Raw genomic sequence first — 25,617 nt, 5'->3', positions numbered from 1 at the left:
TTGATCTAAAATTCCACTGAAATTCTCCTGAAGCCCTTTCGCAACCGCCTGATGGACTTCTTAAATCCGCCAATAAATACTCGAAAAAAAAAACCTGAAATCTCTTGAAACCCACTTGGACATCTTGGAGTCCTTCCCGAATCATTAGAAACTCTCTTCAAATAGTCTTGATTCCCTTGAAAACACTTACCCTGAAATCTACTGAAACCAGTCTGAAACCCCTCGAAGCCTTCTGGATCCTTCTGAAATCGTCCCAAAACACACTTCTTTCCGGAAGCTCTTCTGAAGCTCTCCAAAAACCACCAAAAGCTCTTCTGAAATCAGCCGAAAATAGTTTGAAACTTTTTGTTCCTCTATTCAAACCCTCCTGAAACCCCCTGAAACTACATAGAAATCCTGTCCTTTCGCAACGACCTGACGACCAACGACCGCAACGGTTTCCCGGAAAACCCCTTGAAACCTCTTAAAATCCACTTGAACATCTTGAAGTCCTTCCCGAATCCTTTGGAACTCTCTTCAAATTGTCTAAGAAATATCCTGGAATTTTCTGAATTCAGTCTGAAACCCCTCGATACCTCAGGGAACCTCCTGAATTATTATTATTAACATTAACAGACATCTTATGCCCCAATGATGGCCTCTTATAACTAATACATAACTATAAAAACTAAAAACAAAACTGCATTTGAAATACAAGATAAAACAGGAACAAAATGCGAAAAAGTCAAATACCGTAACAAAAAAAACATATAAAATCACAGTTCGTTATTGTTCGTAAAATAACTGCGGAATATTTGGCGCATCGTTTGGCGGGACAAGTGGAAGTCGAAAAGGTGGCCAACTCTATTGAACACACGTTCCAATCCAATCAGCGACGTGTGTTGACCGTAATTGATTCGTCGGAAAGGCAATCTAAGCATCGCGATGCTCCGAAGGGCCCTAGGACGAACGTTCAAGTCAACCGCTTCCAGAATGGCAGGGCAATCGACTCTTCACACAAAATACGCGACGCGACACAAGACAACACTTATCGTTCTTACAATCGTCAAGAAAAGATTTAAAAAATTACCTTTTGTCGACCGGTTTCGGGCGAGATCTAGCCCATCTTCAGGACAATGTCCGACTGACTGCGGTATGTTCGTACGTTGTTCGTATACGTCCAAAAGAAGAGAAATTTACTCTATCGTCAAGTCTGCTAGGACGAAGAGGCACGATGCGATGGGAGGGTCGTCCTCATTCATCAATTGAACTACTATGTAATCTGAAGTATAAGGTTCCCCCGGATGAGCAGTCAGGAATTTATGAAATTCCGTGCAGGGACTGTCTACATAGGTCAGACACGCCGGAAATTCAAAACCAGAATCAGGGAACATAAGAATGCCGTTGACACAAACAAACAAAACGAATCCAGCGTGGCAGTTCATACAGCGAGCAGTAATCACAACATCAACTGGGAAGAAGCGAAACTGCTCAAATGTGTCAACAAATCTTCGCATTTGAATGCAAGGGAGTCCATGTTCATCACAGGGTCGAAAAATCAATTGATGAATGAGGACGACCCTCCCATCGCATCGTGTCTCTTCGACCTAGCAGACTTGACGATAGAGTAAATTTCTCTTCTTTTGGACGTATACGAACAACGTACGAACATACCGCAGTCAGTCGGACATTGTCCTGAAGATGGGCTAGATCTCGCCCGAAACCGGTCGACAAAAGGTAATTTTTTAAATCTTTTCTTGACGATTGTAAGAACGATAAGTGTTGTCTTGTGTCGCGTCGCGTATTTTGTGTGTCGTGTAGTTCTTACGTTAGTGCAACTGTAAAGTAAATTGCAATCGACTCTTCCCTGCAAAGTGTCGGCAATAAGCATAGCCTTTGCCATATCCCTGCGCGATTGGAGAGTTTCGAATCGAATCAACTGACATCGATTGCTGTAACTTGGTAACCGGAGCGGATCACGCCATGGAAGCAGACGGAGCGTTGTTTCTAAAATACACTGAAACCACCTGGACATCCCTCGATGCCCTCCTGGAATTCCCATGGAATCCTCTAAAACCCCAACAATAATATATTGGGACTCTCTGAAACCAGTCTGAAACCTCTTGAAATCCTGTGGAACCTTTTGAAGTCCTTCCAAAACACACTTAAACCTACTCCAGCCCCCAAGGCTCCTGAAAAGTTGGTCGATTGGTTAACGACATTCAGTTCTTCCGATTTGTGCTCTTGAGAATAAGAGGTGGTTTTGTCATCACCTGAAATACTCTAAAAAAAACCTCCAAAAAACAGTCTCAAAGCTCTGGAAACACTTTGAAACCTCGGAATTTGACCTAAAACACACTGACACTCTTCTCTGAAACCTCTTGTAAATCTATAAATAAAACTCTCAAACCACCCCCCCCATTGAAATCTTGAAATTGAAACCTTTGAAATCCACCACAATGCCGCCTTATACATCCCGAAATTGACTGAAATTTCTAAAACTCCTGTGGAGCGGACCTGGTGAAATGGTTAGATCTCAAGATTATCACGCCGAGGACCTGGGGTTGAATTCCACGTTCGGCAACTCATGACATGTGCTCCTTCGGAAGAGAAGTAAAGCCTAAACTGTCTCGAGTATACCAAAGTGGCGAATTCTTGTCGTTCTGACAGGTCTCCTGCTCGATTGGAACTATGGGGATGGCAGCAAATTGACTATTCCAATTTTGACGTTTCTCTTCTTTGTTTTATCCAGGCTCGTTAGTAAAGCTATGTATCCAGAGATAAACTAGCCTCGCACTAAAAATCTCTTAGAGAAAGATAAACGAAATGCTTTAACTCCGCAGAAACTCCAGAATATCTGTAATCGTTCTGAAAACCTACCAAAATATTTCCTGAAACTGAAACTTTGCTCAAAACTTCCAGAAACCCTCATTTTAAGAATTCTTTTTTTCTTTCAAGGAGTTCCTTCTGGGATTCCTCTTTTTGAGAATTCCTTTTTCCAGGAATCCTCCAAGACTTCCTCTTTCTACAACTCCCCCAGAAGTTCCATCTGGTATTCCTCTGGAAGCTCATTCTGAGGTTCATCCAGATGTTAACTCAGGATTTCTTCAGAAGTCACCTCTAGGATTCTACCAGGATTTCTTCTGAGATTTGTAATGAGGTTCCATCTGGGAATCCTTTAGGAGTTTCTTCCAGGATATCTCAAGGGATTTCTTCCGGGAATCCTCCAGGTATTCTTTCCTAGATTCCTCCTGGAGCTCTTGCTGAGATTCCTCCTGGAGTTTCTTCTGAGATACCTCCCAAAGTTCCTTCACGGGTGTTTTTTCTGATATCCCTTCGGTTCCTCTTGCGAAGTCTTTATATTTTTTCTGGGATTCTCTGAAAAAATATAATCCCGGAGAAATGTAATCCCTGATGGACTGCTGGAGGAACTCCATGACCAATTGTTGGAGGAATTCCTCAACGAACCCCTGTAAGAGTTTTATAAGGAACTTTTGAATAAAATCCGAGTGAAGATTGGAGGAACTTCTCGAATAATTTCGTAAGGAATTCCATAAGAGCTTCTTAAGGATTCCCATTAGAGATATCTTGTCTAGTCCAGTCTAGTCTACACATACACAGCCATTCATTGAAAGAATCCTGCAGAATGATAGAATCCACTACTTCTATCTTTTTTCTTGTCATTAATAATGCTTGCAGCACATCAGAGATGCATCACAAGCATTGGCTTGGCATACTGTGCAGCGTTAATTATTCTACAATCAAGGCATAGAGTGGGGACATCTCGTATCAACCACTCCTTTTGATATGAGATATTAAAACGACACAGAATGTTGGGAGTGACTTTGCTAAGAAGGTTAATGTCACTCCGTCGAAGTTCTTCTTCTTGGGATAGGACAAAGGAATTCCCATTAGGGATATCTGAGCAAGCTCTAGGATGAATTTGCGACGGAATTCCTGAAGCATCTGCCAATCTTAGCCGTGACGACACGTGGAACTTTCGGAACAGAAGCTGATCTCTGGAATTGAACTGGGATTTTTTTTTTTGAGATTCCTAATGAGGTTCCATCTGGCATTCCTCAAGGAATTTCATCTGAGATTCCTCTAGAAGCTCTTTCAAGGATTGTTCATGATGTTTTTTTTTTCTTCCAAATTCTTCCAGGTCATTTAATAATATTTCTAGAAGTTTTTTACTGGGATTCCCTGAAAGAATTTCTGGAGAATTGGAGAAAGTCCAGAAGCCACACCTGGAGGAGTTCTTTACCAAATTACTGCAGGAATTCCTGAAGTCATCCGAAGAACTCCTGCGGAAATCTTACAAGGAATTTGTATAACAATTCCATGAGGAGATTCTAGAGTAATTCCATACGGACTAAACTCATGGAGAAATTCCATAACTGCTGAAGGATTCTCATTAGAACACCTAAGAGAACTATAGAATGAGTTTGCGGTGGAATTCCAGAATGATCTGCCAATCTTAGCGAAGGAATTCGGAAAATTCAACAACAAGGAACTTTTACAGCTGGAATAAATTCAGCACATGATTCAGCATTATGACAGGTTCAGCATTTCACATTCCTCCCCGAGAACGAACCCATTGGCATTGCTCGTAGTAGTCCTTGGAATATCCGTACGCCCGCCAAAGCCTTCATCCTCGCGTTCGATTCTACATCGAACGAGAACTTTTAAAGTTTTCCGACAAGAAGTGAGTTCACCGTATGGACGTAGTATGAGAGAAGGGATGAAAAGCAGTCGAAAATAAGCCCCGGGATGCCCAAGTTGTTCGCCGGGAGTCTGGCTGGAGCTGAAATTCAAGAAACAGCGTGGTAAAGAGGCGAAAGGCGTCATACTGGCGTCGTCGTCGGTCGTTCGTTCGCCGGGGAAAGGTGACGGCGGCGGTAGGAAGATTAGTTGTAGTCGGCGACGCGACGGATGGATTCGATGAACGGACGATCTTGGAACCGAATGCGGAAGCGTTGGATGAAGAAAAATGACGTGAGTTTCTCCTCTTTTTTTCCTCGATGCGATGGTTGGCTGGCTGGTGTGATTTGTGAGCAAGCACCACGATGTGGATCGAATTTTTGCTGTAACCGAGCTGCTGCGGATGGATCGATAACGTAAAATCAATTTTGGGTAATATTTATACGTGTTATTTAAGAAAAATCCGCTGAGACAGCAGAGGAAGTGAAAATCTGGACCGGGAGATTTATTGGAGTTGGCAGAAGTTGGTTGGATATTTTTCTTCTGCTGACGGATGGTTTTGATGAATGTGGTGAGCTGGGTTCTGGGGAGTGGTTTAAAGCTTGCTCAACAAGAAAATCCTGGGAATTTTGGGGTACTTGAACTTGATCTACTCTTACATAATCTGTGTTGTTATTGCAAATTTACCTATTTTCATTAACTGTAATAATTTCAAATAGTAATTAATGTTCCCTTTCTCTGCTTCCTTTCAGGTAAGTGACCGACCCACTACTCGTGACGGCGTGAAAACAATTGCAATAACGGTTTAGAAATAAAAAGGTTAGCTCCTTCAATCTCCTTCCACTCAGAATGAGTAATCAACTTCAAGCAGCACGATATTCAAATCAAATTTGCTACTCATTCGACAAGGTAGACAATCGGAGCAGCCTAGCAGCAGTGAGCTGAGCCGCGCGGCTAGGAGTTACTTCGTGCGCAGTTTTCAGCGCAAAATTAGTTAACCTTAGACCTTCTGGGGCGGCCTGATGGCAGCCCCATTATTGTGAGTGCGCCCGTGAGTCATGATTTTTATTTGCTTACATTCACCCCCATTGCACCACAACCGAGAGTGCAATCCCTGGTCGTCGAGGAAGGGAAATAGGTTAACCTCGTTCAACGTCGTCGTCGAGGCTTGTTTGGGGCTGGCCATTCGGATGAATAGCATCCCATAAAAAAGAGCACACCTTAAAACGAGCCCACTCGTTACTCAGTGCGCCGCAGCTACAAGCCTGGAGAAAGTAAGTCGTTCCTTCCCGGGCGGGCGGTCGGGCGGCGCCGCATTAACTTCGCGAGGCAGGCTCCGACGTCCAGTCCTTGCCCTCAATGCAATGTTCCGGGAGGTACACGGGGCTCGACGACGACGACTACGACGGTACAAGGCAACCATTTAAAATGCTGATTGGCCTAATTTTTCCTTTTTTGCCTCCCCCCGCCTCGGCTAATGCTTTTTGCAAGTAGCTTTCAGTTTTCCTCCACTCATCTCGGTGCTTGTTGGGGTTGGGGGAGTCAGTAGATGGCGTTTTCCCGAGCTTGGGATGATGATAAAGTTACGTGATTGCATTTGTTACTTAAAATAAACACAAACATTGGAGAGGTTCTTCCAGAATCTTGATATTTCTAAGTTCAAAGTTTTGGAGTTTTACGGCCTGTGAAATATCCAAGGTTTAGTACTGCAGTGGCACAGCTTTTGATCATTTGTGAGACATAATGGTCCATAATGAAAATGCAGGTTTACACTGCTACTTATTGCTTTCAGTCCTCAGCACTCACAATAGTGCAGAGGGTCGAAGCCAAAGACCTGTTTGATCCTGGTTGATCTTCCTCCATCGCCTTGATCTGTGACCCGGACAAATTTCCGTCGACTTCCTTTATTTCTTTGTTGAGGCCTCACCACCACGAGCCACTGAAGCGGCTTTGAAATCTCTGACAGCCCCTGAGGCCTCTGTTGCTCTTTTAATCTGCCTGAAAGTTCCCTGAAACTGCCCTGAAACTTCTTGAACCACCTGAGATTTCCTGAATCTCCCTGAAACCGCTTGAAACGACAGCCAAATTCTCTGAAACAGCCTTAATCTTCTGTGAAACCTTTATATTATTTTATGCCATACGACCTTATGCCCAAGGTACCTATGCATAAAACTGCTTTAAAAAACTAGTTTTAAAGTTTTTCACCAATTTTTTCCTCATACAAATTGTGTGGAAGTCCAAATTAAATCAACTTTTAACGTTTATTTGCTTAGCTTATACCATCTCTTAATGCACGAAAATGTTACTTAAGATCCCAGTACATAGGGTCAAATATTAGAAAAATAGAGCGATTAAATTTCTCTAGTTGTCTCTGTAGTCTCTTATGTGGCTGCTTCTTGCCTATTTTCTTGCTAACCGTTCATAAGATTATCAAGAAAGCTGCGGTTTGATACGCATTAGGGCAGTTCAGACTTAAAACATGTAAAAAATCCAACGCTCCCATATGTTCGTTACAATACTTGGTGCAAAACTAGAGTCCTGTCAAATTTTCAGCCATTTCTGTGGTGATTTAACGGTGGCCCATGTGCAAAACAGGTTTATATTGGAATTACTATGAAGAATTTTCGAAAAAGGTTCTCCGCGTTGTAGAGCATCAATACATGGATGACGTCATAGAGTCAAGGCCAAATTGAATTCTTCAGATCTCAATAATGAATGTTGCCGAAGGCCGGAACTCATTTCGACAATCGAGGAAAATTTATTAAACAAATTCTCACTCGCATGCGCATCTTAATACACGATGTCCTGCAAGATGTGCAAGAAGGTAACACGCATACTATGATTGGGTATCAAGCGTGTCGATCGAGTTGTGGTCTTCTGTTCAAGCATGCATGAATGAATATTGATTAATAACTTCTGTCTCGTGAGTCGAAACGAGTTGCGGTCTTTAGCGACATTCATTATTGGGACCTGAAAAATTCAATTTGACTTTGACCCAACGCCTTCATCCATGTGGTAATGCTCTACAGCGCGGAGAACCTTTTTCGAAAATTCTCCATAGTAATTTCCATATAAACCTATTTTGCTTTTGGTCCACCATTAAATCACCACCGAAATGGCTGAAAATTAGACAGGACTCTAGTTTTGCACCAAGGATTGTAATGAACATATGGGAGCTTTGAATTTTTAACATGTTTTAAGTCTGAACTGCCCTAATGTACATGCATGGGTTAACTTTTACATTTGGCCACTTCCGGCGGGACACCTGGAACTGGTTCCAAAATCCTACCGGTTCAGATATGGTCTGAGACTATTTTCCTGTTTGTCGTTCAATAAGCTGAAAATGCCGTTATTTTATGTGTTTCCTGCACGGGTTTGGTTCACATTTACATTTGGCTTCTTCCGGCGGGACACTCGGAACTGGTTTCGGAACACTACCGGTTGTCCTAAACATGGTCCAAGACTTGTTTTTAACTAATCGTTCATTAGGTTATCGAAAAAGCCTATTTGATGTGCCGCATGCATAGGTACCAAACCCACTGTTTACTGTTACGATTGACCACTTCCGGCGGGACACCCGGAACCGATTTCACGACACTACCGGATGTCCCAAATATGGTCTGTGACTATTTCATTGCCAACTATTCATCAGGTTATCGAAGTAGCCGCGATTAGATAGGGGAAATTACCTATTCTCGACCGTTTTGTTCTCTTCGTCTTGGGGGGGTTTTTGAAACCTATTGAACTCAAAGTTGGCCTCAATTCCTTCCCAACTAATGTGAATTATATGGCCAAGTTTCAGGTGATTTGGCTGACAAAAACCTCCCATGACGAAGAGAACAAACCTGCCGATAATACCCAATGTCATCCTATATCGCATGAAAGGTACACCGGGGCAAGATGAAACGCAAAGTTTTGAAATAGATTTCAGTACAATTTGGAAACTTATTCTTCGCTAAAAGATTGTTTGAATCAAAAACTATGTGATATGGCAATCAAATTGTTTATCATCATTAGAAAACATCATGTTAACCCACTGTTTCATCTTGCCCCACCCGTTTCAACTTGCCCCGGTGTACCTTACGGGTTTAGTTCACTTTAGCGTTTGACCACTTACGGTGGGACACCCAAACCCAGCTCCGTGATACTGTCGGCTGTCCTACGTATAGTCTGAGACTATTTTTCTTACTAATCTCGCCGAAAACCAATCGATGAAAAGTTAGCACATACTAATCGTTCATTAGGTTATCAAAAAAGCTTTCATTTGATGTGCCGCATGTATGAGTTTAGTTCAGTATTATATTAAACCATTTCCAGTGGGAAGAAGTACCAGTTGTCCCAAATATGATCTAAAACTATTTTCTTGCTTCTGTTGTTATCGAAAAAGCCGCTATTTGATGTGACGCATGCATGGAACTGGTTGACTTATATATTTGGCAGCTGCCGTCGGGACTTAGACACTTAACAAGGAATAATAAAAAAATGCCGCCGGGACACCTGGAACCGGTTGCGGAACACTACCGGTTCAGCAATGGCCTGAGACTATTTTCGTGCCGACCGTTTATCAAGAAATCAAAAATTCCGTGGTTTGATAAGCCACTTGTATGGGTTTGTTGCATTTTCATATCTGGGGTAACGGTCCGTTGGATAAATGTACGACTCGTGCTGAAAAAATCAACTTTTTTTACATAAATAACTAGGGGGCAATTCCTCAAGGGGTTTCTTCGAAAAAATTTCAAAGAATTACTCCAGAAATTTTCTCAGAATCTCAACGAAGAATTATTTAAAAAGAAGGTCAAATCAGATATTTATCTGGAGATTCTTTCTGAAAACTCTCGAAGGATTCCTCTAGAAATTCATGTAAGGAGGCTTACAGGAAGTTCAGAAGGTGAAATGATTCATCCCGAGATTTATATATCATTTTATTCCATTATTTCCTTCAACGGGGATTCCTGTAAAAATCTCTTTAAGGATTATTTGCGTTACCCTTAATTACGCTCAATATAATTCAATTACCCCATGATTTCCCTTCAATAGATTTCTTCAGCAATTCCTCCATGGGTTCCTATGGAAAATCCTTCAGAGATTCTTGTAGAAATCACTCCAGAGATTCCTTCAGAGATGTCTCTGAGAGCTCTTCAAGAAATTCTTTCATGGATTTTTAATAGAAAATCTTCTATGGACTTCTTTAGGAATTCGACCAAAGGTTTCTTCAGAAAGTCATCTATGGTTTTCTTTAGAAAGAAAAATCGCTCACATAGCTTAGAAAATCTACAATTGATGACTTCCGAAATGTTAGGAATTTGAAATGTCATTTCTAGTTATAGTGCTGGTCTAAGTGTTATTTATGAAATTCAAAATGTGTTTGTACTTATACTCGTACAAGATAAATATTTTTTTGATAATTTTGTGAGCGATTTCATAGAGAAATATACAAATGATAAACACAATAAGGCAATAAAAAACCAGAGAACATTGTTTTTTTGAATCCCCAAAACGTAACTTTCGAAGAAACTTCGAAAAAGAAAAGAATAACCGCAAGCTTTAGAAAATTAAAAATGCCTAATTTTGGGGGGGGCTAAACTGGATGCATGTCAAGGGCGCCGTGGAACTACGCTATGGCTCTGAATTATCATGTTTAGCTGTTGTAAGATCTAACCAATAGCAGCGAGATACTCACTCGATCCTTAAATAACAAACTTTGATATGGTTCAGATATTCCAAGAATAGTTTTGGGATATTATCTCTTATATTAATCAAACCAATATCTCGTTCTGATCGTCACACGCTATGTCCAAAGGGAAGTATTATGAAAATCGAATGTACCTCAAATGCTATTCCGTAGAATCGTAAGTTTCGACCTCTAGTTACAGAATCTGTGCGGTTTAAAATATTTCATCTTGGGTTTTTTGATATTTTTGAATTTTTTCCTATTTTCCCATATAAATGTCGAAAAAAGTCATTTTAAGGTGAATTTCATTCCATACCGTGACCGCGCCTAATTCCAATCAGCTCCTAATTCCGTTCACACGAATCAAAACATCGAGTATTAGCCGAAATTGTCGCAAATCTTTAGCAAATTGATTTTTGTAATTTTCAATAATTATGTCCACGCCAGAATATAATCAAAAAGTTAAAGGGTTTCTTGTGTATTATTTTGAAAATACATCAAATGCCATTATTAATCCAATCGGCCGTCATATTACTTTTTTTTGTGGACCTGTGAATTGCATCAATTTATACATTTAATGTGTTTTCATTGAAATACTAACAAAATCAATCAAAAAAGCACCATAGCAGAACAATAAAGGACATATTTTTATAAATTTAACATCAAATCATCTTATCGAAGAAGACTTCTGATGCTAGAAATGAAAAAAACACGTGACCGGAATTAGGATACTACAGGTTGTACTTGCTCCTAATTCCAATCACCATATAAATGCAAAGGAAACTATGAAAAAATCTGCAGTACAATCGAAATAACCAACTTCAGCATCAGTCAAGGCTCCATGACGATTGATGTTGGGTTCATATCATTTATTGATAACCCCAGCTAGCAAGCATAAATTGTGGTGTCGTCGGTTTAAAGATTTATAGATGACGTCAAACCCGACATAAACCTATCATTGACCTGTTTTTATTTTGGTCTCCAAACCCAACATAGACCCAACAGTTATGCGATGTGGGCCCAACATTCGATAAAATTTGACCCGACTTTGACGTAACATTCGACACTCTGGTGGAATTTTGCAGTTTTCCCAGAAAGCTCTCAAAAAACGCAACAACATTAATACATATAACCCAATGTTATTACTTAAAATTATTATAGAACTAACATGTTTTGACAAGTAGGGTCTGGGACCATTTGGGCAGGAGCACCTATTTTGGGCACTTGCAGCTATAACTCAGTCAATTTCAAATCGATTGACTTGAATTGTTGCACATGGCTAGATACTGTGCATATCTGATCGTGTCTCAAAAATCAAGTCAATCGGTCAAAATTGACCGAGTTATAGCAGCAAGTGCCCAAAATAGGTGCTCCTGCCCAAATGGTTCCACACCCTAAATAAATGTATTTCGACATATAAAATATAAATATAACCATAACAACCTATGACAATATGATTATTTTGTCAACTTGATAATTACTTGGAGTGACCGAAATTAGGAACACAAGTGAACGGAATTAGGATCATACTGATTGGAATAAGGAACAACAACTTGTTTTAAATAGCGGCAATTTTCAAAATAAGTTGAGTGCTTGCAACCGTGATTATATTTTTCTAGCAGTATAGAGACATAATGAAACAGCGTTGCACAATTACAGCCACTAAATGCAGAACATGTATTTTCTACAGCTATTAGACTTAGTTCATCGCCTTAAGTGAACGGAATTAGGTGCAGTCACGGTATAAAAATGTATGGGGAAAAAACCCAAGATTGATTATTTTAACCCGTATCGGCCTGAGTCAGCGCATATGAACTAAAAATGTCGCCGATCAGCGAATACACAACGGATTTGAATAATTTTTTGACAGTACACTCGTACATATGTCTAGTTTGTAAAAGTGGACAGAGAACGTCGGAATGGTCCCTATGGCCGGAGTTATTCCGGTGGGTCACTGGGTCAGATTCATATAAAAAGGGCTGTTTTTCGGTACACAGAGTGTTTTCCATTATGATTCGCTATAAAACTCACTCTATTTTCACTAAAACTTATACCTCTGCAACCAAACATTGTTTCCACACAGTTTGTGACCTTTTAGGAACTACCGGATGTGGCCACCGGACATAATCTCCGGAGGAACCTGCCACATACTGTATACTGGGGTACACAACCATAACCCATTTTTTGCAGCTCTATGTATTGACTTTAGCGCTATAGTGTCTTAGAAGATTTTGTTCTGTATACTGAACTCTTTATTTTGGGATTTCACTTTTGTGATTAATCCACCTAAAAGTGCGGCAGAATTCCACTTTTTTCAAAAATGAAGATAAAGTGTTGGTATCTTCTGCAAAGTTGTAGAAAAATGTATTGTTGGAAAGTTTGCCGAACAAACTATTACCTTATTTGCTTAAATATAAGAGATATGTGTCGTTTTTTGTGAACGAACCCTCAAAATAGTTTTTTCGTTATATCTTTTTCTGGGGATTTTTGGTAATTTTCGTGTGTTCTACAAAATTGTTCTTTGTTATGAAATACACCTTCTGCTTTATTATCATTGGAATAACGGTCCAGGTGGAACAGAGCCTGCATCTCAACTTGAGAAAACGTAAATAGATTTTTTAAATGAGTCCTTGGAGAAATCCCTGGTGGAATCATTGAACGAATATTATCCAGCTTTTTACGCTGGCTATAAAAAGGCGAGGGGTGATTTGATTCTGACATTTCTTGCCGACAGATTTTATGGTTTGATCTTAGTAGGCAATAGTTTCCGTTTGTTGATTGAGCTGTCAAGAATTTCCACTGCATTTGTTTTGAAAGTACGGTATCTTAACATTGAAGGGCTTTTTGAAATATATTCCTACAGTTTTTATTTCTAATTACATTTTTATACTTTTAGGCACCAGAGGATTATGAAATTGTTTGATACTTATGGAAATGGTTCTTGTGCTATGTTATCAATTCGAAACAAGTGACGAAAATCATATTAAATGTATTAAATACTGCCCCAGATCATCCTCCAATATCCTACTAGAGAGTCCCTGATGGTGCACGTATTATATAATGGATCTGAATTACGCCAGAAAACCTTGGAAATTTTCACCAGTATTTCCCTTGAATCAACCTTGGAATCAACCTGAAATTCCTTCCAATATGCCAACGAATATTTCTTCAATATAAAAAAGAGCCTTCCTACAAGTACTGCACAATAAAATTCTCTTGGACGTCTTCAATATTTCATTACAGTCTCAAGGACACTCTTTTAAAATTTTCTTCCAGCAGTCTAGCAGAAGTCAAAATTCCTTTAACAATCACATCACAGTTTCACCAGAAATCCTAAATGTACTTCAATTTCTTTTAAAATATTAATCGGATCCCTGCAGCAATTATTTCGGAGTTTCATTAATAGCTTCCACCATAGAATGCATACATGCTGACAGACATGTTTGACAGAGGGGAAAGCATAGAAGTTATTACGGTGTGTGAAACTAGGGACCCAACTTGTTTAGTTAGGCTTTAACGGCTAATTTAAAAAGAGCCTGAAAACGCATGTATGTGGAGCCACCGCTCGTATGGCGGTTGTCCTCCACGAGACAGCTGCCGTGTTCTGGCTGTACTCAAGGCATTTTCCGACAAAGCGCCTCCGTTCAACGACGAAACCACCCCCCCCCCCCCCCCCCCGAGTACCGCGACCACGCCCCTGCCGTTTCCGGTCGCGTTTAGTCCTGGCACTCAACTCGTGCTCTGGCCGCTTTCCGGCCGCATTCCAGCGACCACTCCGACACCACACTAGTCGCTCACTTGCGACGCAACCCGCTATTTACGACCGCCGCCAGTGACGCTCCTAGAGGTCGCTCCCTGTTCATGGCGAAAACACCCTCCCCCAGTATCCCGACAGCTCGCAGACCGCCTCGACAGTTGTAAAAACTTGGATCAGACGAATACAAGATTGAAGGTAAATTTCCCTGTGGTTGTGCAACACCGTCCGAAACTAGGATGTCCGAAACTCCCCCACTGCTGAACGCCTAGGGACCCGAGAGACCAAAAGATGGCCTTCAGTGCCCACCCCAGAAGCGGCCGAGGCTGTGACCAGCTGCTTGGGGCCTTAGGTCTGTCCCCGTCTGGGACGTCGAGTGCTCCCGGGGTCATAAGACGTTTCAATACGTTGGCTAGAATTTTCATTCTATAACACGAGCCTGTCCATCAAGATCGCAAGAATAACCATCCTTGAGACGGTGTTGTGATAAAAAACAGGAGTTTTAACACGCAGTTTCTTAGACGACAATGTACTGGCTCCTTGCATTCCAGCCATTTTAAACTTCTACTCTTCACAAATTGACCTACAATATAGAAAAGTAAAGAATTATTTAGAAAAAAAAGATAATAAATCGATTTCAATTTTGCTTCGATAATTGGTGAAAATTTCCGACGTTCTTTGTCAACAAACAACATTTTCATCTTCGCCAAGCTTACTTTGACCGAACCATAATAATTATTATAGTGTCGGCAAGAAACGTCAGAAAGGGGTGATTCAAAGTTTATGGCAAGATAGCGTAAAAAGCTGGATAGAAATACCTGGAATGATAATAGGTCTCCTCCAGAATTTATTGAAGGAATTCCCCTTGCAATAACAACCACTAGTGTAGGCAGCCTTTTCTTTTATTTTCGTTAATTCTTTTTGATAAATACTAAGAAAAGCGGGATGAAGGAGAGGGCTATTCCCCTCTTCCATCTGTCTCTGTCTTGTGCTTATTTAGAAGAGTGAGAAGCATGCCAAAGCTAGTATTTACAGCTGAGATGCCTTCGAAAATTACTGCTGTGATTCCTTCAAGGATTGCTACGAGGATTACTACAAAAATGTTCTTAGAATGTTCCCAGTAATTCCTATTGGAAATCACCTTGACATTATTTTAGAAATTCTTACTGGTATTACTTCAGGAATATTGCTGGGATTTGTTTATAAATTTCTGGTAGAAATCATCAGGAACTTTTGCTGGGATTACGCAGGTATCTCTCGCTGCAGATCATGGTGGAGTTCTTTCAGCTGAAAATGCTTGAGAAACCCCAGCAGTAATTTCTGGAGAAGTCCTAGTAGTAATATCTGTTGCTATTCTAAGACATAGTCCTGAAGAAATCTCTGGAGACATAGCAAGAGGATTTTATATAGGACCCCTTAGATAAATCTCTGGAGGGTTCCTTGCAAGTATATGTGAAGGAACTATTGCAGATACCTTTGAAGCAATCCCAACAAGAATATTTACAGGGGATAGACAAAATGATCGGGACAGGCAAAATTTTCACTTTTCAAAATATGTTCAAATAGCTGTAACTTTTTGAACAGTGCATCGAATAATCTGAAATTATTACTGTATGTTGATCAATTAGTTGTGTATCGATGGTCCAATTTTGGAAAAGATCGGGCTATTCTGTACGAAACTATAAAAAATCTAGAAAAAGTCAAAATTATTCGATAGCTAATTTTAAACTGTTATATCTCCGAATTCAATGAATCAAATACAATAAAATTTTGAGCGTTTATGACTTATATGATAAGCTTTGAAAAACTTTTGACATAACCTAAAATTGTTCACACGGAAAAAAATTATAACGATTAGATTATTTTTCTAATAAAACACCAAATTTTCCAAAACTTCAACATCGTTTCAAAATTCAAGATTCTAATTATAATTCAGTTCAATTCCCTTTAATTGACTTGTATGTAAATATGTTTTGATGGAAAGTAACAACATAACCGGTAATGAATTGGAAAAGTAATGGGATGCATATTAAAAATAGACCAATTTTCTGAAAAATCATAAAATAAATTAAGTCGCTATAACTTTGTCTCTTGGTTACAATTTCAAGTTAAGTCAAACGTTTTTCAAAGCTCATTATGTAAGTCATAAATGGTCAAAATTTCATTGCATTCGGTTTATTGTATCCGGAGATATAACAGCTCAAAGTTGGCTATCGGATAATTATACCTTTTCCTAGAATCTTTATAGCTTCGTACAGAATAGCCCCATCTTTTCCAAAATTGGACCATCGATACACAACTAATTGATCAACTTACAGTAAAAATCCCAGATTTTTCGATGCACCTTTCAAAAAGTTACAGCTAATTTAACATTTTTTGAAAAGTGAAAATTTTGCCTGTCCCGATCATTTTGTCTATCCCCTGTATAATAATCCCAACAGGCATTTGTTGAAGAATTCCAAGATAATGTTTTCATAAATTTCTCTTGGATTGTCTCCGAATGCCTGTTGGGTTCCTCTAGGAATTGCTACTGGGATTGCTGATACCATCCAGGATTCTTCCAGGGAGTCCACTTGAAGTTCCTCCAGGAATTTTTCCTGTGATTTGTCAAGTGATTTCTCCAAGTATTTTTTCATGAATTCTTCCACGGATTTTTCTAATAAATCCTGCAATAGTTCTTCCAGTGATATCTCTATAGACACTTTCAGAAATTGCTCTCAAAATTCCTTCATAAATTCCGACTGTAGATCCAATGATTCCTTTATAATGTATTCTTTAGATTGCTCCTGCAATTTTTGCAAGGATACTTCCAAAAACTCTTCTGACATTTTCACTAAAAATTCTTGCTGAAATTCCTCCAACGATACCAGTATGGATTTCTTAAGAAACTAAGTACTCCTACTAGGAATCCTCTTCAGATTATTTTTGGAACTATTGCTGGGATTGCTACTGGACTGCTGCTGGGATTCTTCTATAAATTTCAGACTGGAATCCTCCAGTATTTTTTCTGAGTTTTCCACCTGCCGAAAATCATCCAGGAATTCCTGGAAGATGCTCAACAGTAATAATTGGAGATGCTGAAAATGCATGAAATTTCTCAAGAATTCGAAAAAATCAGTAGGAGTTCCTGAAGGAATCTCAGCAGTAATGACTGGAATACAATAAGAAATTCCTAGAGTTATCTTTCTCAAATTCTCTGAAGGATTCATAGCAGAAATTTCTGGAAGAATTACAAAAGATTCCCTTGAGTAATCCCAGGAAGAGTTTTCAGAGACACCCCAGCAGGCTTCCCAAATCTTTTGAGAAATCCTCTTGGAACTCCTCTAGAAATGTCTGATGGGTTTTCCTGGAAATTTCTGGAATTTTTCCATAGATTTCTCCCAGGATTCCTCCGCAAATTGCTTCGGTCATCCATTTAGGGATTTTCCCAAGGATTCCTCCAATAATTTCTCTCGGAATAACCTTAGAAATTCTTGCACGGATTCATTCATGCACTTCTACCTTGACTTCTACCAGGATTTCTCCAAGTATGCTTGCTGAGAATTCTCAAGCACTGGTATTTATGCAGTTTTTGCTCTTATTTCTAGCAGGAATTGCTTGAAGAATTCCAGCAACACTTCTTGTAGGATTCCCACCACGAAAGCCCGGAAAAAACACAGTACCATTTCAGGACCAACAGGAATTCTCAAAGAAATTTGAAGAGGATTTCCAGAATACGAAGAGGAATTCAGAGAAAAATCACTACAGGCATTCGACAAAAACAAACCCTGGGTGAATTTGTGAAGAAATTATTTGATAATTTTGAAAGAAATTACTGTAGGAATCATATTAAGTAATCTTAGCGGAAACTCAGCACGCATTCCTGAGTAATCTCCATGGTGAATTATTGGAGGTGCCTTTTAAACATCCCTGTAGCAATCACAGAAGGAACTTCTGCAGGAATCACTCACTCACTCATGTATCCTGAGCGAGCGCCTCTGGGGGTACATAGGGCCAACATAAAAAATCTCCATCCTGGGCTGCTGCTGGCTTCAGCCTTGACCTGGACCCAGGTCAGGTTCGCCTTCTTCGATTTCCTTGTTGAGGCTTCGTCGCCACGGGCTCCTGGGTCTGTCGACTTCCTCCATTTACGTTCTCGAGTTTCTGTTGATATCGGTTTCAAATGAAATCGTCGATGGAGCTCGGTACTCGGAATCCAGTTGTGAGGCCACCAGGCCCGAATTATAAACGGCAGACATCGGTTGATGAAAATCGGTAGCTTTTGTATGGTCTCTGCTGACACGCACGACGTTTCGCTGGCATACAACAACATAAATTTCACGTTGGAATTGAATATTCGAAATTTGATGCATTGACTGATCTGATTGGATCTCCATATATTTCGTAGATTCGTAAAAGCAGTCATAGCCGTCTTGATCCGTGTTGATAGCCAACGGTTTGGTCTTGCTGACGTTGATGGTGGACCCGCCGTAGAGGAGCGTTCGGTCTGGTCGTCGAGCTTATTCTGCATGTTAGAGCGTCGTTGGTCTAGTATGCACAGATTTTCGTGGCTCAGACGATTGAAAGCTTTTTTGTACTCAATGAACACCAAAAAGAGGGACTCTTGGAATTCGTTAACCTGCTCCAGTATAATACGGAGCGTAACAAAATAGTAAGCACAAGATATTCCGGACGGAACCCTCTTGCTGCCGCCGGAGAGCCGCGTCTATTTTCTCCTGTATCTGATTCAGGATAACTTTGGCACAGAACTTTGAGAACAACACACAATAGATCAATGCAGAAATCACGGTAGGTATCCTAGAAAATTTTCTAGAGGGATTCCTGAAGGAACTCTTGGAGAAATCCGCCAAAAATGTCAAGAGGAACTCTTGGGAAAATGAAGAAATCTAACGTCTCAAGGAATTCCTGCTGAAATGCTGAAATTCTTGATGAGATTGCTCCAGAAGTATGTCCACGTTATCATATACAAATCCATTGTGTGATTTTTCCAAGGATTTCTATATATATTTCCAATGATTTTTCCAGATTTCTCTCTTTAGGAATTTTGCTTGAAATACTACTGGAAATTCCTGAAGGAATCACAGCAAGAAATTTTAAAGAAATATCTGGAGAATTCAAAGCAGTACCTTTTTAGGAATCTCAGTTGTAAATACACAAGACAAGGGACTTGCCCTCTCCTTTACCCCGCTTTTCTTTAAGTTGAGATGCAGGCTCTGTTCCACCTGGACAGTTATTCCAATGATAATAAAGCAGAAGGTGTATTTCATAACAAAGAACAATTTTGTAGAACACACGAAAATTACCAAAAATCCCCAGAAAAAGATATAACGAAAAAACTATTTTGAGGGTTCGTTCACAAAAAACGACACATATCTCTTATATTTAAGCAAATAAGGTAATAGTTTGTTCGGCAAACTTTCCAACAATACATTTTTCTACAACTTTGCAGAAGATACCAACACTTTATCTTCATTTTTGAAAAAAGTGGAATTCTGCCGCACTTTTAGGTGGATTAATCACAAAAGTGAAATCCCAAAATAAAGAGTTCAGTATACAGAACAAAATCTTCTAAGACACTATAGCGCTAAAGTCAATACATAGAGCTGCAAAAAATGGGTTATGGTTGTGTACCCCAGTATACAGTATGTGGCAGGTTCCTCCGGAGATTATGTCCGGTGGCCACATCCGGTAGTTCCTAAAAGGTCACAAACTGTGTGGAAACAATGTTTGGTTGCAGAGGTATAAGTTTTAGTGAAAATAGAGTGAGTTTTATAGCGAATCATAATGGAAAACACTCTGTGTACCGAAAAACAGCCCTTTTTATATGAATCTGACCCAGTGACCCACCGGAATAACTCCGGCCATAGGGACCATTCCGACGTTCTCTGTCCACTTTTACAAACTAGACATATGTACGAGTGAACTGTCAAAAAATTATTCAAATCCGTTGTGTATTCGCTGATCGGCGACATTTTTAGTTCATATGCGCTGACTCAGGCCGATACGGGTTAAAACGCATACATTCTGAATCTAGAGGTCCAAAAATAAGGTTCTAGCGAAAAAACTTTGAGGTACATTAACTTTTCATAATACTTCCCTTTGGACATAGCGTGCGTCAGCTCTTTAGCTCTACCCGAGAGTATATGCCATCCCTGATTAACAAAAGTACATGGATAATTCCAAGATTATTTTCTAAAGAAATGGCTGTAATTTTCCTCTTATTTTAGGATTCATCTCTTTTTCACAGGACTTTCTTAATTGAATTTTGCTGTCATTGTTAGTTTTAAACTTTTAAAATTCTGGTAGACCCTAAAGCACGATGTGTAGTCTTTCAAGTGTCTCATAGCCAAGAGGCTATAGTTTGCAATTTGCTCTCCTTTCTGCTCGGGACAGCTGCAAGCCCCCGACTTGCTGCTGCTTCACTCGAGTAGCGCCCTACTTTGCCCCCTGCATCACATTTTGCAACAGAAAAACAGATTTCCTCCTTGGCTGGGTGTGCGCGTACATGCGGTTGTGTGCAGTGCAGCTTGGTTGGTGGTCCTCGTCGCCATCGCCATCGGTTGGACGTGATTTGGCAAGTTTGCCCTTTTGGCCCTATCACCATTCGTCCGTCCGAAGTCGTCGTGGCGAAAGAGCGCAATGATTTAAATGGTGCCCCTTCAATGAAACTGTTAAAACTTCAATGATCGTTATTCATAGAAGTTGTCCGTAACAAGAACGAATTAAGTTTGTAGCACTAAGACCCTCTACTACTTCCTATTTCCCGGTGAAGTTTGGAAAAGTTCTGCCTGAATACCTGGCTGCTGCAATTAATGCAATTGCTACGTGAATCATTCCGGTTCGGCAAAACTTTGGTCCAGTCCGGCAGCCAGGTTGGTTGGGCAGTTTGCTTCCACTTAATCTAATTGAATTAATAACTGCACCTTTTACTTTAACATTTTAACTAGGGGCTCAAAGGCTTGTGCATTTTGAGTTCAGACGAACTCAAGCCTCTTCTTGTTACGGCTCATCGAGAATGGAGAAAGGTTGGTTAATTAATTTTTCAAACTATTCACACTTGAAAGCGAAGAGTTCAACAACTGGAATCGCTTCCATTCGTATTCATGGCAGCCAACTGGGCAAAATGGCAAAGTACTTTCAACACGAGCAAATGGGGAAAATTGAACCCCACTGGTGGAGGCTGTGCGTGTAGCGGATATCGAAATTACACCATAACGCAACCCGGCCCATCACAATCCGATTCGGATTACAACCATACATCATGATATCACCTAACCCGAGCGGGTTGTCGTGCCTCTCTGCAGACGCAGGCAGATCCGGCGAAAAGTGCATGTAGAAACATAATACAAGTTTACAAATCGTCACCCCCCACACGGGAGGAAATCCAAGCCTGCCGGGGAAATCGATCCAAATTGGGCTGCGAGATCAGCAGCTAGCTATGTACAAACATACAACCTCCTAGGCTCCTCGGCACTGACTGGTTGGTGATGATATATGGTGTGGCCTAACGATTTATGCAACCCTGGCGTGGCGCAGCAGCCGCGTTGTTGTCGGGAGTCTTGGGTTTGGGTGGTGAACAGGAGCGTTTTCCACCGCTGGCTGCTGCTGCTGCTCGTCGTACAAATTGGTCACGATTGGGTTTCACTTTCACTTTTTTCTTCTGCCCGGACCAGGGCGCACACGATCGATGTGCGCGATTGGGGCACGGTACATACCAACTCGTTATTTGCGGGTTTGAGTCTGGTTGCTAATCATGTGCTTGAGCTAAAGTGGATTAAGACAAAAAAGGTGTTTTTTTTTTGCAGAGGTGGTGTTCAGTTTAAAATAAGTTGTAACCATTATGAATGCTTTTTGTACCGTACTTTGGGGTTAAATTGATCACTCTTTAACGGTTTTTATTGCGGTAGCTGTCAACGTTGGCTTCCCGAAATTAGATGGACTCAAATGATGGAACAAATAATACAAGTTGTGTTGGCATGAGAGCTTTTGACGTAAACTACGTCTATGGGGGAGGTATTTGAAATATTAATGGTTTTCTCCATAGCATCGTTTCTCAATCTTGGTTATCACGACTCGCCCAGTATGTCGTCCCCCCGCTTTTCAGACTAAGTTTCTGAAGCAAAGCTCCATAAGTTCCTTCAGGCATAACTCCAAATTTTCAGGGATTCTTTCAGACATTTATTCAGAAATAACTCTATAAAATTCTCAAGATTGTCTCCTGTAAGTTCTGTAGTTCCCGAGCTTTTTCCAGAAGTTTCTTCATGTATCCATTCAGAGATTTCTTAGGATTTATTGTGACCTTTTGTCAGGGATATTTATTTCAGAATTGTTTTCGGTGATGCTCCAAGTTTTTTTTCCAAAAAATCTCGCAGCAACTCCAGCAGAAACTATTCCAAAATCTATGTCTTGGAATTTTTCAAGAAGTTATTCAATGATTAACACCCTTGATTTTTTTGTTTCCGCAGAATTTCCTTTAGAAATTTCCTCAGACACCTTGTATAATACATTTTTCCAAAAATTCCTCCAGTTCTATCTCTAGAAGCTCTTCCACGGATTCCTTTAGCGAATTCTTCAAAAATTGCTGAGAAATTTATTTCTAAAGATTTCTACAATTTCTGCAGGGTCATTTGCAAACATTATTCAAGAGATTTCTTCAAAAATTCCTCTACTGATTTCTCCAGCAATCCCTTCCGCAATTTTGCCATTATTTCTTGGAATTACTACCAGTTCTTCCAAGAATTCCAAGATTTCCAAGAATAACTTCCAAGACTTTCAAGAATAACTTAGTGTTCTTTGGAAGTTCCTTTTTTTTTAGAAATAGAGAAGGTATCTTGTGGAGTTTTTTCAGGATATCTCCCAGGAATTTCTTCAGGAATTTCTTCAGAAATTGCTTCTAGAAGTTTTGTACTGGAAACTCTCCAGAAACTTTTCAAGAAGTTTTTTCTAGAAATATCCAGACGTGTCACCAGGAGTTTTAAAGGCATTTCTCCAGAAAATTCTTCAGGTATTTCTTTAGAAGTTTCTTCAATAATTCTTCCGGATATTTTCGTGCTTAATCTGGAAGAACTGGAAAAACTTCTGGGGGAATATCAGTAACAATTCCTGCAGGAATCTCTGAAGATTCTCTCAGGCATTAATCAAGAAATTACTCTAGATCTTTTTTCTGGAGGGTCCCCTTCCGCGCTTTCTCCGGAAATTCCTTCCTATATCTCTTCAGAGATTTCTTAGAATTGAATCAAATCCTTCGTCTGGGGTTTTGTCAGAATTGTTTTCGGTGATCCTCCAGGATTTTTTACAAAAATTTTCCCAGCATTTCCAGCAGAATTGTATGTCTTGGAATTTTCCAAATAATTTTTCAATAAATTCTTCCATGAATACCAGCAATCGGTTCTTAAGTTTATCCAGGTATGTTTTCAAAAACTACTGCAGAAAATTATGGTTCTATTAGAAGTTTTCCATCGAGTCTCCAGATTCCCTCTAGGCTTAATTGTGTCTACAGAGTTTCTTTCAGAAATTTCCTTGGACACTTCAGAGATTTTTTGTGTATCAACCTCTTCAGATATTGTATAAGATATTCTTCCAAAAACTCCTCCAGGTCTATCTCTAGAAGTTCTTCCACAGATTTCTTCAGAGAATCCTCCAAGGACTGCTGAGAAATTTATTTCTCAAGATTTCCACTAGTATCTTTATCTGCAACTTGTGCAGGGAATTTTGCTTACATTGTTGAATAGATTTATTCAAGAGTATATCTATTGATTTTTCCAGTAATCCCTTCAGAAATTTCTCTCGCAATTCTTCCTTGGAATTACTTTCAGAGAACTCCAGAAATTCCGAATGCAATTGAGAAGGTACCTTATGGATTTTTTAGGTTATTTCCCAGGCAATTCCTTCAGAAGGTTTTGTACTGCAATCTTTCCTGAACCTTTTCTAGAAGTTCTTCTGGGAATCTCCAAAGGTATCACCAAAAGTTTTCAAAGGCATTTGCCCATTAAATCCCCCAGGGTTTTCTTTGGACATTTCTTCAATCATTCATTCAAGAATTCTTCCAGTTATTAAAAAATAAAAAAAAAATTAAAAAAAAAGAACTGGAAAAACAACTGGGGTATATCTGCAATACTGCAGAAATCTCTGAAGAGGTCCCAGAGCATATTTCTGGCGAAGCCGCAAAAGAAATTTCCTAAAAAAATATCCTGAAGGAAATGCTGCAGGAATTTCAGAAATTATTGAAAAAACCCTTGAAAGATTTTTCGAAGGAATCTCTGTTTATTAGAAATGTTTTGAGAAATTTCTGAAAAAGTCCATGGAAGAATTTGGAAAAAATCCCTCGCTGAATGTTCTTAATAAAACCCTAAAAATTAAGAAATGTCTCTAAAGAAATTTTAAAAAGAAATCCTGAAGAAAAAAAAAATCCAGAAGAAATTTTGGAAAAAATCTCAATTAATATCTCAGTAATTACTCACGAATGAATTTCTAGAAAAACATTTGAAAAAAAAATCAGGGAAATTATTTAGGAATTCCAGGAGAAGTTACTGTAAGAAGTAGCATGAGCATAGATGACCGCACAATTCGTAGTTGCTACTCCGTGATTGACCAGAGCAATCGAAATTGCACAAGGAACCAATGAATAGGGCTTGGGACTAGCTTACTATTCTCAATGTACACAGGTCGAGAGCTCTCAACTTTAATAAGGTCAATAACGGCGCCGGCCACGTCCTTACGGTCATCGAGGATGGAAGGGAATGTTAGTAAGACAAACGTTGTTAAAAAGACCGCGAATCGCTGCATCTCCACGTTTGTCTCAGGAAGGAATTTTTTGTTAGTAAGGTAAAGTACATTGTCAGTCCAGGAGTCACCTATGGTTGGTGATATGATTTGACAATGGATCAATATACACAAACCGCCGTTAACAACCGACCACTTTTCGACGTAAGAACTAGCCAAAAAGAAAATTCTATCGCGCGTCTCCACTCCACTAGGGAGCAGAAACCTTTAGTCTATTCCACACAGAAATACACTGAACGCGACTCACTTGTCGGCGCCCGGATTTTTTATCGACCGGCGAACCCGAAGTAACATTTTTCACTCTTTTGTGTAAATGCAAAAAATGAAAGAAAATATTTATTATCAACTAAAAGTGTATTGGAAACTAGCGCCGAAGGGAAGCGAAAAATTCGGAACCGACTCGAACCACGGCGCGCGCACACTCGTCCCGTCGTCGGAGCCCCGCAGAGAGAAGAGAAAAAAAATCGCAAAAATCTAGCAGGGCCAGCGCGCGAAACTTTGCTGCTGTCGAACTACCGCACACTACTCGAGAAGTTACTGTAAGAAGTAGCCTGGAGAAATTACTCGGAAAACCTTAATTAATTTCTTATTAATGTTTATTGAGGAATTTGCGTGAAATCTCTAGAACATCCTTTAATAAAATGTTTGAAGGATTTTTAGAAAAAACTTCCTGGAGCAATTCGTGGACCAATTTCTGAAAAAAAATTTTTGTTGGAATATGAGACAAAAT

The 25,617-nt window shown here is 39.8% G+C and overlaps 1 protein-coding gene across 18 annotated transcripts in view; it reads left to right on the top strand.

Moving 5' to 3' along the window:
• The window catches only part of LOC115253893 (protein muscleblind), a 1,330,915-nt gene that overhangs the window by 462,510 nt on the left and 842,788 nt on the right, over positions 1-25,617 (top strand). Inside the window, exon 1 of one of the 18 annotated variants that reach the window (XM_062860501.1) lies at positions 4,634-4,974. The exons of the other annotated variants lie outside the window; for them this stretch is intronic. The gene's annotated coding sequence lies outside the window, so the exon portion shown is untranslated. Of the gene's footprint in view, positions 1-4,633; positions 4,975-25,617 lie in introns of those variants that run through there. 18 annotated transcript variants of the gene reach the window in all.

Source organism: Aedes albopictus, chromosome 3 (genome assembly GCF_035046485.1).
Source record: "Aedes albopictus strain Foshan chromosome 3, AalbF5, whole genome shotgun sequence".
NCBI classification, from domain to species: Eukaryota; Metazoa; Arthropoda; class Insecta; order Diptera; family Culicidae; genus Aedes; species Aedes albopictus.
This window is presented reverse-complemented; position numbering and strand designations above follow the sequence as displayed.